This window comes from Taudactylus pleione, unplaced genomic scaffold (assembly GCF_031769625.1).
Source record: "Taudactylus pleione unplaced genomic scaffold, aTauple2 ptg000031l, whole genome shotgun sequence".
Taxonomy (NCBI): domain Eukaryota; kingdom Metazoa; phylum Chordata; class Amphibia; order Anura; family Myobatrachidae; genus Taudactylus; species Taudactylus pleione.
In genome coordinates this window covers 200,886-212,335 of record NW_028284433.1, presented here as the reverse complement: position 1 = coordinate 212,335, position 11,450 = coordinate 200,886, and positions in this window count along the sequence as shown.

Sequence of the window (11,450 nt, the reverse complement as noted above, 5' to 3'; positions counted from 1 at the left end):
TGTAAACACAAACTGTTCCTCACTGTAACCACTAGCTGAGTCTCACTGTAACCACCAGCTGTGCCACACTGTAACCACCAGCTATGCCTCACTGTAACCACCAGGCGTGTTTCACTGTAAATACCAGCTGTGCCTCACTGTAACCACCAGGCGCGTCTCACTGTAACCACCAGCTGCGGCTCATTGTAACCACCAGCTGCGCCTCACTGTAACCACCAGGTGCATCTCACTGTAACCACCAGCTGCGTCTCACTGTAACCACCAGGTACGCCTCACTGTTACCACCAGCTGCCCGTCACTGTACCCACCAGCTGCGCCTCACTGTAACCCCCAGCTGCACCTCACTGTAACCACCAGCTGTGCCTCACTGTAACCACCAGCTGTAACTCACTGTTACCACCAGCTGCGCCTCACTGCAACCACCAGGTACGCCTCACTGTAACCACCAGATGTGCCTCACTGTAACCACCAGCTGCACCTCACTGTTACCACCAGCTGTGCCTCACTGTAACCACCAGCTGCGCCTCACTGTAACCACCAGGTACGCCTCACTGTTGCCACCATCTGCGCCTCACTGTAACCACCAGCTGCACCTCACTGTAATCACCAGCTGCACCTCACTGTAACAACCAGCTGTGCCTCACTGTAACCACTAGCTATGCCTCACTGTTACCACCAGTTGTGCCTCACTGTTACCACTAGCTGCGTCTTACTGTTACCACCAGCTGCGCCTCACTGTGATCACCAGCTGCGCCACACTGTAACCACCAGCTGTGCCTCACTGTTACCACCAACTGTGCCTCACCGTAACCACTAGCTGTGCCTCACTGTTACCACCAGTTGTGCCTCACTGTTACCACTAGCTGTGCTTCACTGTAACCACCAGCTGTGCCTCACTGTAACCCCCAGGTGTGTCTCACGTTAACCACCAAGTGCGCCTCACTGTAACCACCAGGTGTGCCTCACTGTAACCATAAGCTGCGCCTCACTTAATCCATCAGCTGCGCCTCACTGGAACCACCAGCTGAGCCTCACTGTAACTACCAGGTGAACCTCACTGTAACCACCAGGTAGGCCTCATTGTAACCACCAGCTGTGCCTCACTGTAAACACCAACTGTGCCTCATTGTAACCACTAGCTTTGTCTCACTGTAACCAACAGCTGTGCCTCACTGTAACCACTAGCTTTGTCTCACTGTAACTAACAGCTGTGCCTCACTGTAACCACCAGGTGTGTCTCAATGTTACCACCAGGTGCGCCTCACTGTTACCACCAGCTGCGCCTCACTGTAACCACCAGCTGCGCCTTTTTGTAACCACCAGCTGCGCCTCACTGTAACCACCAGCTGTAACTCACTGTAACCACCAGCTGTGCCTCACTGTAACCACCATCTGTGCCTCACTGTAACCATCAGGTGTGTCTCACTGTTACCACCAGCTGCATCTCACGGTAACCACCAAGTGCGCCTTACTGTAACCACCAGCTGCACCTCACTGTAACCACCAGCTGCGCCTCACTGTTACCACCAACTGTGCCTGACTGTAACCACTAGGTGTGTTTACGGTAACCACCAAGTGCGCCTCACTGTAACCACCAGCTGCACCTCACTGTAACTACCAGCTGCACCTCACTGTAACCACCAGGTGCACCTCACTGTAACTACCAGCTGCACCTCACTGTAACCACCAGCTGCTCCTCACTATAACCATCAGGTACACCACTCTATAACCACCAGTTGCGACTCACTATAACATCCAGCTGTGCCTCACTGTAACCACCAGCTGTGCCTCACTGTAACATCCAGCTGTGCCTCACTGTAACCACCAACAGTGCCTCACTAGCTGCATATTCTTTTTGTAAGTCCTTGTTATTTTGGACAAATAAAACTTTTTCTATTCAATAGTTTCTTAGTTCATTTGACCCAAATTTTGTTCACATTTTTCAGTGATGCGGAGCCAGATTAACAGGGGCGATGCAATGATGTGAGGAGAAGAGTGGGAATTCACATCTCTGATACCTGTTGATGATACTTAAAAATTGCGGCAATCGTATGAAAATGGGATTGACCACACAAATACCACAATAAATAGTCACATGTCATACAGTGAAAAGAGCAGGGTCCCCAGCAGCACAGAGAATGTCAGACATAATTGTGTATTTTCCCGGAAGGAGAGTGGGAGGTCTGAGTGGCCGACGACATGATTTGTGTTGAAGGTAAAAGTACAATTGCGCACTGAGCTGTAGCCTATTGTACGGGGGAGCTGCCTTTGTTGGGAAGGAGTATCTCACTTCCTATATAGATACAAAGTAAAAAGGTAAAAACACGCTCTGTAAACCCCTTAGTGTATTGTAATGCGAAGCAATGAATAGTACTACAATATAGTATGAAAATATAGATGGATGATGCTGTTATAATAAGAAACAAAGGTTTACTAAAGAACTCAAAAGCGATATGTACATACAACCAAAAATAATTTCAAGTACCTATTATGAGAAGCTAGCATAAACAAAAAATACAGACAAAACTGACATGAATACAAAGAATCATATATAATGATAATTACTGATGATTAGAGTCAATGTACATCACAAAGTGATGGGAGCAGGCTCTCCACATCAAAAAAACAAGGAGTGAACGTCTAATGTCACTTGGGCAGCAGAGATAAATGGGTCAGCGGTCTATTTAAGCAATAAATGAACAAGGTGAAATTTAGCAACTGATCAGGTTGCACTTTTGTAGGTAACCTCTTGTAACTGATGATTTGCTGGATGTTAAGAACATGCAAGTGTACTTGTAGACGAGCAGCTGTAATTATGATGGTATGTAGAAAGTATGATCCACAAAAACCGTGATGTGCTGCAGATGTTAATTGTTAAAGTTAGCGGCGTCCCGCTAATGGATGATAGATCGTGCCCGGGGTGTAGATCTTCCTGGGGTAGGAGTACGGGAGTGTGGAGGAAGCAGGGCTGCAAGTCTCAGGGCTGTGCTGCCCGTCTCCGAACTCTGCGGCGGCACAGGTCCGAATCAACAGACGCTCGCCGCCAGCAATGACGGGGTGGGCTGCGTGAGCCTGGGGAGGAGATCTGACAGCGGCGGCTCGACAGGGAACCAGGCGCTGTGACCCCCTCCGGTGTGAGACTTACCTCCAGAGGCTCAACCGGGATCCCGCTCTACCCCTGCCGGCTTAGTTGATTGAAGCCCTCTGTTGCACTGGTGGACGGCTTCCGGGTCACGTGTGCGTATGTGGCTAACCGCGATGCCTCTGCTGCGGGTGTGAACTGGAGTCCTGGTGTGTCTCAAAGGTGATAGCGCTTGATGTAACAGGTACTGCAACGCGTTTCGACCCTCTTAGGGTCTTCTTCAAAGCAATATGGCATGGGGATGGGTCTTGGGATTTGTGTTGAATTGCGTCATCATGGCTCTACCCCCCACTTTACAATGCTGGTAATGGCGGTATTGTATAGTGATGGGAGGAGTCATGATGACACGATTAGGCCATCACGCCCTGTATCCGCCACACCACGCACCCCACCTCGCCCTCCTTAATTGGCAGACCAGAACTCAGCAAGCATTATATCAGGAAATTAATGTGGACAGGGCTTTATATGACAGAGGCACTGACATGATGTGAGAAACAGAGTGAAGTAAAAAAGGAGTTCACAGAATATGATATTTACTTCCAAACATTAATATTTCATTAATTAATTACTTATTTACTTTGATATTTACTTACTACTTAATACAAGTGAATTTAAGAGGACATTTATACTAAACCTGCCAGCTCCCTGCTGCTTATTGTGAGTGTTTTAATCACTATTGCAGCAATGTATATAATGTCCTTCACTGTACTGTAAGTTACTTGTTTTTTTTTTTTGTTCACTTATTAGTTTTATGTACTATGTAAGGCACTGCGGAACACTTGTGGCGCCATATAAATAAAGGATAATAATAATAATAATAATAATAATAATAATAATAAATAATAATAATAAACCTGGCAATCCAGCAGACATTAGAAAGTTAAATATAAGGAGAAGTGGGGCCTCTCAAAATCATAGATTATAAGATTTCGGGTTTTTTTTTTATTAGCATCCGATATTTCATAACTTATAAAAAATTTCATAGACTAGTATAATAATTTTAGCAAATACAATTTTTGTGTCTTATTTTTTTCTGTGTGTTAGAAAGTTTGTGGGGAAAGTCTGAAAAGAAATAGCATCTCCTTAATGGCATTTACGTGTTTTTGCAGTGAACCTGCATTTGAGATGTACTATATGACTGTCATTAAGCAATATTTATACTCATAAAAGAGAACATTGCTTTGAGACTGGTCCCGGGAGTTTAATAACACCCGCAGCACATCACAGAGACATCTCCAGTGACCCCAGAATCACTGTTTCCTGACAAATGGAGATAGGTTAACAGTAGTTCACATAGTAAAAATACAAAGTGGAAAACAACAATATAGTACATTCTTTAAAACTCTAAAAAATGGAAAATCAAATAATAGAGACAGTGAAATATCTACTAAACCTTCCAAATTTCACCTAATCCTTCTCCCAACCATAGTTACTTCTGAAGTCCATATTTCAGACAGTATTATTATTATTATTATTATTATTATTATTATTAATAAATAAAGATAAATTAAATCATGTTTAGGAAAATGTAGTAATGGTAACGAAAATATATTTTGAAAGTGCATTAATAAAATATTTCCATTTATAAAAAAAATTATTCCTACTATGTGTATTTTATTTTTTCTACCATTTAATTTATATGTTACTTGATTATTTGTCAGATGTTGGTTGGGTTTTTTAGTCAAATAAAAGAAACTGTACCTCCACTCTCGCCTTTAGAAATATATTATTCATTTTTATGCTACAGAGTTACTGTCAAATGCAATGTATATTAAAAAACAGGACATATAAATTCCATATATTGGAATACATGTTACAATGATTCACTGATTGTGGTAATTCTTATTTTTGGGGAAACAAAACTAAATACTGTATATAACCCCCAATTTTAATCTCTCTTTTTTTTTTTTTTTTTTTTTCACATTCATAATTACATACTGTTAGTTATAGACCTGACCAACTACTGTGAGAACCTCAGCCACAACTTTTTGGCACCATTACCTTGCTCTCCCATTGCCCCTTTCCCAGCCTGTTCTTCGACCCCCCTCCCATCCAGGTCCCCACCCCCTCCCAATACATTAAAAATACTTACCCTCTTCCAGTCATAGCGATCCTCCCAGTCTGTGCACGTCACATACATTGAAAGATGGGGTGCATGCCATGGATGTTAGGTCACCAAAATCAGGCAACGAATATACTGTATATTGCGTTTCTGATGACAGCGGTGTACTCTGCTGCTGAGGGCTGGTCACACAGGTGACCAAAATGTCAGGTTGTACTCTGTTGCTGATAATGGTCACACAGGTGACCGAAACATCGACCAGACCGGACCAAATTGGAATGTTGGTTTCCTAATAAGCTGCTAATGGATAAGTACCGCAACTGACCAATATATGTTTACTGACTTTGCATAATAACTTATTATTTGACATAACAAGGAGAGTGCTCATGTTCCCGTTTGCTATATAATATTATAGATATATTATATAGCTAGAATGTGATTGATCATTAATCTACATTAGAGGTTCTCAAACTCTGTCCTCAGGACCCCAAACAGGTCACATTTTCCAGGTCTCCAGGCAGGTGCACAGGTGTATTCATTGCTCACTGACACATTTTAAAAGTACCACAGGTGGAGTTCATTATTTCACTTGTGATTCTGTGAGAAGACCTGGGAAACATGCACTGTTTGGGGTCTTGAGGACCGAGTTTGAGAACCTGTGATCTACATCATCGCATACATGCTGGGGCAGCTCTGTGTTTTCCAGCTATCCTATCAATGTCATCACTTGCGGGATTTAAGACATACTTGTCAATATTCTGGCAGCTCCCTCTGGGAGGGGACAGCCAGGTCAGCACAGTGGTGGGTGTGCAGGTGACGTGCGGGGGGTGTAGAGCTGCATAGGTGTGTGGTGCTGGGGCATGATGGTGACACTGCATTATCATGAACCCGGCCCCACCCGAACTGCCCACTTAACCAATAATTATCCAGAAAGCACACAATTTGTGGGTGTACCCTCCTTATAATTAGCAATGAGCGGATTGGTTTAGACTTTGTTCTATTTGCCAAATTAGCGCAAATTTGGATTTATATTATTGACTATTCAAAACACGTGAGAGCTGGATAGCCAATAAGATGGCGTTTTTGAAATCTGAACATAACAGAGTAAAACTGAACTGTTCTGTAATTTGTAAATTGGCACAGTTTACTTGGTTTTCAATGTGTGCCAAAAACAAATGACAGTAAATATGAATATAATTTGGTCTGGCTATGTCGTGATTTGAGAACACACTCTTAAAGTAATCCGCCTACGGTCACTCCTTCATTCTGTCTCTCTACGTGTAAAGAGTTGTAAACTGTGACCAAAACTCCTTTATGGTTTGAAGCAGGGGCGTCTTAAGAGAGGAGGGTGCCCTTGTGCACTCCCTGTGCGGAGCCCCCTCCTCTCTCCCCGGTGGCTGGCAGCCGACTGCTGCGTCTGGCCAGCCACCGGAGCATTAGTAGACTTCAGGCAATAGAGTGGCGGCCATTTTCCTGCATTCTGTGCATGCATAGTAGACTCTGGATACTAGAGTGTGCCCGAAGTCTACTGTGCATGCACAGAATAGCTAGAAAATGGCCATGGCGGCCATTTTCTGGTGTTCTGAGCAGCGCAGACACCCGACGCAGGACATTGGACAGGTGAGTTTAAATTAATATGGGTGCAGGGTGTGTGGTGACGGGCCCCCCTGGACCCGGGGGCCTGTGTGCCCTTCACACACTGCACCCATTATAGATATGCCACTGGTTTGAAGTGTTGGAAGTGATGTGTGTGCAGGTGTTGATACTGCAGAGTTTTATAAGCACACACCAGTGGATGACTCTAACTATGAACTGTCCAGTTACTAAACCAATTGTATTAGTTCATTAAGAGATAATAGGTACAGCTGTACTCACTGTTACATTCACACTGGTAATGGAATAGAGCTCAAGCGAAGCAGGGCTCTATACAGCTCACCAGCTGGTGAGTGTATGCTGCAAACGTATAACAGTTCAGGGATTCTGGAACAGCTTCTATATGCAGGTATTAACTGTGTCTCTCATAGGAGAGACTTCTCAGAGTCTTCTGTCTCCCACCTTGTCTTTCTACAGATCACAGACAAGATGGCCCCTCCATATGCTCAGGAGTGAGGTCAGCGGCCATCTTGGAACAGGGCCAGTGCCATAGGAATGGGGGGTGGGGCAGTTGCCCCCCATGATTTGTGTTGGGTTGGCAAAGACTGTGGACCTCATTCAGAGCCGGTCGCACAGAGCGTGCGGTTGGTCTGAATGAGGGGAGGACCTCTTGAATTTTCAAGACGTCCTCCTTTGCGGTGGTAAGGCTGTGGGTTAACACCCACAGCCTTACGACCGCCTAAGGTGATGGCCGCGATGGTCAAGACCATCGCGACCATCGGGGCTTATGACGAGACCCTAGGGTAGGGTCTCCCTTGTCGTAAGCCCAGGGAACTTTCGTCTCTGTCTGAGCCGGAAGCTCGCCACTGACATCACTAGTGATGTCAGTGGGGCTGCCCCCAAACGGTAGGCGTTCTCATGGGAATGCCCCTGTTTGGGCTGCCACACCCCCGGCCCGCCTTCCAAACGGGCCGAGCTGTCAATCAACATTGACAGCTCGCCCCCTTTGGATCGAGACCCGCTACAACCGGCGCTGTCAGTCGTAGTGGGTCTCACGCATGTGCACGACGGCGCCGTCGTGCGCATGCTCTGTCTGGGGCCATCGACCCAGTCCGAGCGCATCGCCACTAACGACCGGGTCTGAATGACCCCCAGCGTTTAGCCCCCCCATGAACTTCTACACAAAAGCAAATGCGAATGAATTAAATAAAAATGGGGTTGAAGCGATAATAGCATTATTTGTACTCGCCAACTATTGTCGTTTCAGTTCACCAAAAATTAAGTTGTCTTCATGTTTGTTCTACATGCAATTTATTCTTGCAAACAATTTTTTTTCTTTCTTAGAAGCCTCGTTCATTTTGCAATCACAATTTGCAGTAAGCATAAGGAGACACATGAGACCGGGAAGCTGCACTTCCCAAGAAAATTTTCGTACCTTCGCCCCTGAACAGGCCATGAAGCCTCCTTGGAGAACAGGAAGACTAGAGTCCCTCAGATTGGAGACTGCACACTTCTCTATCACCCGGAAGTGTAGAGGTGCCCATCTACTAGCAGACATGAAAACGACTGCACAATTACAACATTGTAATCGTGCAGTCGTTTGTCAGTCTGTGATGAGCCTGCACTGAATGAGCAATCGTTCAGTGCAGGCTCATCAATCATCTGCAAACATGCTGAACCTGACGATATTGTCAGACTGTCCAGCATGTTTGCACGATGATAGATGTCTAAACGACCAGTGGGCAAACGATTTGCAAACAATTTATGAACGATTGAATGATGACGATATCGTTATTGTTCAATCGCTCACATAAATCGTCTAGTGCAGGGGTCTTCAAACTTGGCCCTCCAGCTGCTGTGGAACTACACATCCCAGCATGCACTGCCACCTTTTTGATATAACAGCATGCTAAAACTGTGCAGTGCATGCTGGGATGTGTAGTTCCACAGCATCTGGAGGGCCAAGTTTGAAGACCCCTGGTCTAGAGGATGGGCACCATAAGACTTGTTTGTGTGCATACACAAATCAAATACGATTAAGTACAAATCTCAGGCCCTCACTGAATAAAATTGTTCAGTAGGTTCTTGTTTTTTTATTTACTTTTAGTAAACCTTATTCTGAACCTCTTTCCCTAATATTAGCACTTTGCTGGGGCGGAGATAAAGTACCAACCAATCAGCTCCTTTCATATTTCAAACATAGACTGTAAAATGACAGTTAGGAGCTCATTGATTAGTTCTGCCCACTTTATCTTTCTCCAAGGCTTAGTACATAGGCCCCTTAATATACAGTTTACTTAAAGTGAAAAATCCTTTTATTGCCAAATACACAAAAAATCTGGAAATGAGTCCTAATACTAAAGGAGAAAGAGGCCTTCCTAACAGAACAGACATGTAGGGACCTTTTCAGTTGTCTGTTTCAGATGTGTAAAATGGTTCTCCCACTTAAAAGTGGGTGTCCCCCAGATGTCCCCAAGCATACTAAAATTGTACATGCAACAACACTTGAAAACTATATGGTAATAGAAATTCAGAGATATTGGTTTCATGCTTTTGCAAATACATGGTAAGCTGCTAGGCCAACTTCATGGCTTCTCTGATAACTGGTGGTCCCTACACTGCATGATAACAGCACCTACTCTGGGCCATGTAATTGTCTATTGTAAGGTCTCATGGTAAATGCACATCCAGAAACAAATCCAAATTGAGAGCCAACTTACCTGGGAGCCACCCCTGGGACCTCCAATTAGCACTACAAGAACCAGCATGAATTTGTGCAGAAGCAGGTACCTTTCAAGCTTTCAATAGAAATTTTGGAGATACAGAAGTCAGACGACAACACTGCAGTTCTGCTGCCCCGGATTATGTGGCCTCTCCAAAATTGCAGCCTTGTTTTTTCCTGCCAAACTTAGTAAACGCAGTAAAATACAGCGACTGGTGCTGCACAGTGTGCAAGTTGGAGGCATTTTTTTTATAATGAACCAATGTTGATTTAATCATCTTTAAATTAAATGTGGAGGAATATTACACAATATTATTAACTTTGGAAATTAAAAGTGCCCGTATCTGCTTGTGAACTTCTCATCTCTTTGTTTGTATACCGTCAAGTTATCGGTATGGGGGGGAAAAAGTCTTTCAAAAATATTTTATCAAAAGAGAACAGGAAAACTCTCCATTCCTCTACCTTCTGTCCTGAATCGATGGATGCCTTTTAAATTCCTTTGCAATTAACCTATTACATTCAATGAGCCCTTATTTCATCTGTCGCATTGTTTTATCAGCTTAACGAGGTTCTCTGTGGTCTTTAATAAACCTAATACGAATACTGTCGGCTGTAAATGAATTATTCTAATAAAAAGATTTATTGGTGTGTCTAATTCTATCTGTTTTAATAGAAAGGAGATTAGGTATCACAGAACACATCAGTAATTACCAGGCTATTTATTTGTATCTGGCTTCCAGTCGCCACCGTGTTCTTGCTATAATAGGATATTGTTTGTGTATAATTTAACGCTTTTTATTATTTCCTATTGTAACCAGTATATTCAATTTAGCCTAGCAGGGCCAGAAATATTGCTTTTCCCACGGGAAAAAGATTTTGGTCGTTTTAGTTTCCACTTTTCGTATGGCGTGAAGGGGAATCACTGAGTCACGGCGACTTTTATATCCCACGCTATCACCTGGCTGACAGTCAACACTATGCGACTGATTCTCAGTTGGAGGCAAGTACAAATGCAGATGGATTCGACCGATATCTGCAAACTGCGCATGAGTCTTGGAAAGCAATCGCACACTGCTCATACTCCGTACCATTCATACGGAAACAGAGGGCCTGATTCAGAGCCGCTCGCTCTGACAGAGCGCTTGCTCTGAATCAGGGCCGGGCTATTTTTTTTTTTGATCGGCTTCTTGGCCGCTCGCATTGCTGTGGGTGACCACCCACAGCTATTGCGAGCGGCCATGATGATGGTCGCGATGGTCAAGACCATCGCGACCATCGGGCTTGCGACGTGACCCTTGTGGTAGGGTCTCGTGGCCACAAGCCCCAGAGAGATTTCGGCTCTAACAGAGCCGGAATCTCTCCACTGACATCACTCGTGATGTCAGTGGGGCCGTCCCCAAACGACAGGCATTCTCATGGGAACGCCTCCGTTTGGACAGTCACCCCCCCGGCCCGCCCACCAAAGAGGGCGAGCTGTCACTCAACATCGACAGCTCTCCCCCTTTGATGCGAGACCCCGAGCAACGGATTGCCCGTTGCTAGCCGGGTCTCGCGCATGCGCACGACGGGGCCGGCTCCGTCGTGCACATGCGCTGTGGGCCACCATCGACCCGGTTGAGAGCGCTCAGCGCTTGCGACCGGGTCTGAATCAGGCCCCAAGATGAAAAGAGCAAATAGATTTATTGGCGGACCGCTCTATCCATGAAATGAGTATTTCTAGGCAGCAACTGGGACACGTAATCCTACGGCACTGATTGTGTTTTCAGAGTAATCTTGAAAAAAGAACAGTACTCCCTATAGCGGCACACTCTCAATAAATAGTAAAACTAGAGACGTGCGGTTTGGATCTCCAGAAATCCGAATCCACACGAATTTCGTGAATCCTGACAGATCCGAGTCGCGGTTTAAATCTCCTAAGCTGATCTGGATAT